This window comes from Ctenopharyngodon idella, chromosome 11 (genome assembly GCF_019924925.1).
Source record: "Ctenopharyngodon idella isolate HZGC_01 chromosome 11, HZGC01, whole genome shotgun sequence".
Lineage (NCBI taxonomy): Eukaryota > Metazoa > Chordata > Actinopteri > Cypriniformes > Xenocyprididae > Ctenopharyngodon > Ctenopharyngodon idella.
The window spans coordinates 22,100,355-22,107,479 of NC_067230.1; the positions used below are offsets into that span (position 1 = coordinate 22,100,355).

Consider the following 7,125-nt stretch of genomic DNA (forward strand, 5'->3'; position numbering starts at 1 on the left):
TTAAAAAAAACAAGTGTTTAACCATATTATATAATAATAATAATAATAATAATAATAATAATAATAATAATAGTAATAATGTATATGAAATAAAAATGTGTCGATTCAGGCCTATTTTGCCACTTCTGTGTCAGTTTGTTGGTACGTCGATATTTCAGAAAATAGAAATTATATGCTCATTTTCATTTTTTGCGGTCTGAAGAGATATCGCGAGATTACACGAGACTACCTAGATAGTAAACGCCAGCGCCTGGAGCGGATCTGAGTTACCATGGAAACGGGGAAACGTCAAGCAGCAAGACTCCGTCTCGCTGTTGTTTTCACTGATTTTAGGTAAGTTTAGTCCATAAAATCACACAAATAATATATATATAACTGTTCCTGATTCCTTTCTTACGTGTAATTGATACACTTCTGTTGAATATTTACTTCAAAGAAATTATTTAGTGTCTTCGAAAAAATCCGTTAGCATCTCAACCGTTTTCAGAAGCGGTTGGCTAACTAACTCTGTATTTTGAGCTCTTATTTAATGAAAGTTTGGGCTTTTAATCGCATCTTTATGTATAGATGAGATGTTATAATAGTTTTGTAGAGGTTTTGCTGGCAAATTGTTAATGGATGATAGTAAACTAATTTATTTAATGTTAAAGTTGCTGTACCGTTAATCGGTGACGTCACTTACACGGAGCGCGAAAATTAACTGAAACTGTTTCAAACACGTTTTGATCTCTAATGGTAAACAAATATGGATAAAAAATGTTCTGCAATTTCAGGGGCGACAGAAAAGCCCCTCTACAACAAAGGGGAAGCTGACAGAGAAGGAGGAAACACAGGTGAACTGAGAAAGCTCATTAAATACTTTAAAATGCATTTATTTCACGATATATCTAACCTATATCACCATGCATCTACAATTTTCTTATTAGTTAAGAAGTCTTTGACATCCAAACGTAAGTGACACTACATGTACGATACTGAATTCTAAAACTAAAAATATAAATGTTGTTATCTTAAGTAATATATATATATATATATATATTTTAATATTATGTATATTATTCTTTCTCTTTTCTGCATTCCACCTCTGCTCTAGTTTGGTTCCTTGTAATAAACCTGGCATTTTATACTAAATAATGTTGGCTCTGTGACAAATTGCATGTTATGTTCCTAGATCCTTCCATGCTGATGGCCTCCTGCACTCCAGCAGAGCTGAGCGACCTCCTGTCAAAGGCTATGAACCAGATGACTATAGTAAGCAAAACCTCAAACATACAGTATACTACTGTAGAAAAGTTTTGGGTCTGTAAGATTTTTACATGTTTTTGAAAGAGGTCTCACATTTTAAAATCATTAACCCCAGGTTGTTTCAGTGAGATTGTCTTTGAAAGGCCCGTAGGCTAAATAATCAGCTAAATGAGGGAACATTGGTGACAAATAAAATGTTATAATGCTTGTAGTTATAATCATTTATTTAACTAATATAACAGGATATCATGGTCATTAATCTATTTTATTGTATTTCTCTATGTCTGTTTGTAGTTATGTTTGCTAGTGAGACAGACACCATACTGTTCCACTCAAAGGTATTTATTTATTTGTTTGTATACATGTATGTATTTTTTATTTGTTACTTAAATACTTTTTACTTATAGATGCTGACTGTGGTTCAGGGGGTCGACAACTTTAAGCATGTAAGTTAATTTCGACAGAAATTTGGCCAGCTTACTCATTGCTCATACTCTTTGCCTCTGATATGTTTGAATTATATCACCAATGCAATATCAGGGGGTATCATTAGAGTTCTTAAAATTATGTTTACTCTTGTTACCAGATGAGATGCAATCTCTAGCGTTTGGTGCTGAGATTCTTCAGGACAAGGCCTTGATGCCATTCACACTCAGTACATGAAGATGGTGAGTTTCACAATAGCTGCACAGTCACAAATAAAGAGACTGACACAACAGGCTTTCATCCTTTATATACTTATATGTAGGGAGGGTACCAAAACCTGTCATTAAATGGGCCCTGGGGCTAAATTATGAAACCTTGCAGTATCGATAAGCTTGGACATTTATTATTGTTTAGGGCTATATAACGTTTCATGGTAACGTTATATATCGTTACCATGAAATAAAATGTCTATCGTTAGAGACTTTCAGTGGTAGAAAGAGTACTGAAAATTTGTACTTAAGTACAAGTACTTTTACATTGCTGAAATAATACTCAATTACAAGTAAGAGTACTGGTGTCAAAAAGTACTCGAGTAAAAGTACAAATTACTCTTCTCAAAAACTACTCAAATTACAAATTACTAATTACTTTTTAGCCGGCGATATTTAATGAATTACCAAACAATATTCAATCAAATCATAGATCTAAGTAGAAAATTGCTACTTTCAATAAAGCACTTTCACCGTATTTATGAAGTGCATGAATTATAGTATAGTAATCAATTTGAATGGAGCCGTTTAATTCAAGTCTTCTGAAGAGACACGTCCGCTATATATGATGAACAGATTTTAATATAGGCTTTTGTTTACATATTTAAACATAGCTCAATTACAATGACCATTCTCACTTAAATATTTGCTCACTCTGTATTTCTGTCTTTACAATAGGGTAACTTTGTTGCAATAGCTCACATGCAGCACAAGAAAGCTTGATTTCAAACTGAATTGAATTTACAAAAAAGACAAGTAAACAGACAGTAATAAAATAAGAACAAATAAAACAAATTACCTCAATTCCGTTGAGGTATATGAAATATACCACTGATTTTTTTATGCCGTGTATCTTAAAGGGTTAGTTTCACCCAAAAATGAAATTTGTCATTAATTACTCACTCTCATGTTGTTCCAAACTCATAAGACCTTCGTTCATCTTCGGAACACAAATGAAGAAATTTTTGATGAAATCTGAGCGCTTTCTAACCCTCCATAGACTGCAACGTTATTACCTATTTATGGCCCAGAAAGGTAGTAAAGACTTCGTTAAAATAGTCTACGTGACTACAGGGGTTCAACCTTAATGTTATGAAGCGATGAGAATACTTTTTGTGTGCAGAAAAAAAAAACAGCTTTATTTTTTGCACACAAAAAGTATTGTGGTCGCTTTATAACATTAAGGTTGAACCACTGTAGTCACATGGGCTAATTTAACAATGTCTTTACTATCTTTCTGGGCCTGCAAAAATATCTTCATTTGTGTTCTGTAGATGAACTTATTATATGAACTTACTTAATGTCTTATGGGTTTGGAATGACATGAGGGTGAGTAATTAATGACAGAAATTTCATTTTTGGGTGCACTAACCCTTTAAAAGTCATATAATATGTTGTTTATTTAGATAAAAAGAACATCAGGATGGTTTGACCTGTAATGTCTGTATATAGTGATGCAGTTAGACAGACTGGGTTATTTATATGTACAAATCATACAAATGCCCCATTCTGAAACATACATTTACATTATAAAGAAATTAAAGATCCACCTTTGTTTGTTGAAAGACTTTCTAGTGTATTTCACTTATAGCCAATACGATTTCCTGTAGCAGCTATGGGAGTGACGGTAAAGTAGACATCTTTCTCTCTACTGACTGCCGTTATCAATCTCTCTCTATTTTTTCATCTTTTTGAAAGTTGTGAAAACACTGTTTAGTTTTTCTTTTGCTATTTGATAAAATTGGAACACAAAAAATATATTTAATTTATTCCCTCATTCACCGCCATAGACTTTTACCCAACTATAACGACTTCCACTTCTGAGAAACCCGGAAATATGAAAAGATCTATAGTAAAAATTAAATACCTGATTTTAAGGACTTTTCAGTGAACCATTTCTTTCCTTTTTGTAGATTCACCAAACATCTGGCTGATTACTGGCAATTTGGTAAGAGATTGTTGTCTATATCACTGTCACTTCTTTTTCTAGTTGATTTATTAACATTTTGTGATTTTCGATTACTTAATTGAATATAAATGTACTTAGGTTGGTTTTAATTGGTTTACTTAATACAAAGTATAGATAGGATTCTGTTGTGTAATGTTTCTCCATATAATTAGTAATATATGGAGCCCCCAGAGGAAACAATATAAACCTGCATTGGTAGATGCAACTGAATGAACTGTAAAGTGTAAGTATTAAAATGATAATATGTTTTGATGTATGTTTGTTTTTAATATACACAGCAGTAAAGACAGTGAACAAGTGAAGAGAGTGGAGGGGATGGCATCAGAAAGGACCTTGAGCTAGGACTGTCTTGGATCACCCAAACCACAACTACTATGTGTCCAAGCACTGAACAAGGCTTTTCTCCTTAAATATTAAATGTATTTAATTTAAGGCAGGGTTTTATTTTTCCTGCATAGTGAATTACTAGGTGGCTGCCTCTGTCAAATCTGATGCTGTCTCCAGCTATTAACAAAACTCAGGCAGGCAGTCACATGCTCCGATACCCCTTTTCCACCAACACGGTTCTGTTGCAGGCTCCTGCCTGTGTCCATTCTCAAACTGTTCTACGCACCTCCACTGCACAAAAGGCAGTTCCAGGTCAGAAATATCGGTACCCTCCCTCTTCAACATCCTTCGCCAGTCATCACATTCACAACCACCACAGTCAACGCAAGTCAAGGTCCCTGGTCCACAGCATCAACCATCTTTTTAGGAAGATGAATACTGCATTTCTTGATTTATCTTTAAAATTTACAGTTTTCTTATGGAGTGCAATCCCTCTCTAGACGGACTGAGGTCTATCGGTCTTACAAAATACTGTCAGACACTGCATATGATGTTCTCAAAATAAAATAAAAAAATAATTAAAATATTTAAGAATTTGTGCTTGTAAAGAGTTTTTTTTTTTAAATCTAGTTGAAGGTATAGTACACATGAATGTGGGTACATAATACAGATTTTACTTCTGCATCATTTTGAGCTAGAAAAGTCTTGATTTAAGGTTTGTGCTGTAATTGTAGAAAAATAACCCTTTCATTTTCATATTGTATGCTACAGGTTTTTAATATTACCTCTAAACATTGCAAAGTTGAGATGTTTATTTGTTTTATACAGTATTTTTTAGTATTTATTAGTGCATGTACAGTAATTATTTAGTATTGTCATGTTAGTACAAACGCAAACTAGATTGTAATTTAATGTAAAATAGTGTATTCATCCATGTTGAAGGTAAGAGGGTGAAACAACGTCGCATTTTCAACGTTGATCCAATTTGCAAAATCGAAAGGTAATCCAACATTAATTCAACCATAAGACGGTGAAAGCACGACGCGATATCAACGGTGAAACAACGTCGTAATCTCAACGATGAAACAACGTCACAATATTAACGTTGATCCAATTTGCAAAACCGAAAGGTAATCCAACGTTGATTCAACCATGGTACCCGACGTTGATTCACCGGTGAATCAACGTTGAAATGCCGGCTGGGGTGAGGCCTGCATAGCCAGCAATGACATTTCCTCTCTCAAGATCCATTAATGTACTAAAAACATATTTAAATCAGTTCGTGTGAGTACAGTGGTTCAATATTAATATTATAAAGCGACGAGAATATTTTTGGTGCGCCAAAAAAACAAAATAACGACTTATATAATGATGGCCGATTTCAAAACACTGCTTCAGGAAGCTTCGGAGCGTTATGAATCAGCGTATCGAATCATGATTCGGATCGCATGTCAAACAGCCAAACTGCTGAAAACACGTGACTTTGGCGCTCCGAACCGCTGATTCATAACACTCCGAAGCTGAAGCAGTGTTTTAAAATCGGCCATCACTATATAAGTCGTTATTTGTTTTTTTAGCGCACCAAAAATATTCTCGTCGCTTTATAATATTAATATTGAACCACTGTACTCACATTAACTAATTTAAATATGTTTTTAGTACAATAGGATCTTGAGAGAGGAAATGTCATTGCTGGCTATGCAGGCCTCACCGAGCCATCGGATTTCAACAAAAATATCTTAATTTGCGTTCCGAAAATTAACGAAGGTCTTATGGGTGTGGAACGGCATGAGGGTGAGTAATAAATGACATTATTTTCATTTTTGGATGAACTACCCTTTAAGCATACTAAGACTTCAGATGTATTGGCAGATCTATTATTTTTTTCGTCGACCTTTTTAATCAAGCTATAAAAAGAGACAACAATAACAAAGTAAGGTTCGTTCAGCACGAGATGTAAATGAATTTGGTTCACAGGAAGGAGAGAAAATTGTGCAATGCGTCAGCAAATGTTCACATTCATCGCGTTTGCATATGCGACCTTTTAATGCAGTGCCGCTTCGAGTCTCGTTCAGACTCGCGACTCGTTCAGTGAAAATTCGTTCAGCAGGTCCAACCAATAAAATGCTCCACAGCCCGCACTTGGTTTCCACCAAGTGTCGTTCTTTCTTCGAAAACAGCAGTCACGCGGTTCAGGGAACCAAAATATCAGTCAATACATTCAAATCAAATGGAGTTCACATAAATGATTCATTCACATAAATGATTCATTCACGAGGTCCTTTTTAAGAAGAGATTATCAGGAAAAATACAGTTTTCATGCGATTACAGTCTTAGCTATTACTGGTAACTAATTACGCAAAACCTTTCAGAAATTACCTCATTCTTCACGTGTAAACCATGATGTCAATCTTTAAGTATTTATCGCTAAAAATGCTCTGTGAACGTTATTAGGAGGTTTATGTGGATTATTGCGAGTCCATAGGCTTTTCACAGCTGGGAATCACAGGGAAGCAAATGCCCACAATAGGTCAATGGCCGATTACCAGTCGTTAGCCTTTCAATGAGCGATTTGTTCTCTGATGGGCAATCAAGCGCGTTGTTGCGTTCATAGTGACATCTTGTGGTTAGTCTGATTAGAAGTGTCTGGTAGAAAGTCAGGGAAGAAAGTTTAGAGCAAAGACATGAGGTAATGTTAGGTAAATACAACAAGCCCCCATACACATCATTAGCACACGAAAATTGAAATCCTTGTTGAAAAGTTGAAAGTGTTTTTATTATTATTATTTGGGTCTCTAGCGACCTTGTTGTTAGTTGTTAGTTACTTGCGACTTTTTTTGCCTTAGGGAAACACTTATGCATTCTAGGTAACTAGGTAATGAGACACAT

The 7,125-nt window shown here is 34.8% G+C and overlaps 1 long non-coding RNA gene across 2 annotated transcripts; it reads left to right on the forward strand.

Moving 5' to 3' along the window:
• Window positions 1-393: 393 nt before the first annotated feature.
• On the forward strand, window positions 394-4,830 carry LOC127522492 (uncharacterized). 2 transcript variants are annotated; one of them, XR_007932613.1, is made up of 8 exons: window positions 394-833; window positions 927-950; window positions 1,172-1,251; window positions 1,540-1,583; window positions 1,653-1,691; window positions 1,832-1,913; window positions 3,854-3,888; window positions 4,188-4,830. It is a non-coding gene; the product is annotated as an uncharacterized LOC127522492 (long non-coding RNA). The 2 variants fall into 2 exon arrangements; XR_007932614.1 differs by having other exon boundaries at window positions 4,191-4,830.
• Window positions 4,831-7,125: the final 2,295 nt, after the last annotated feature.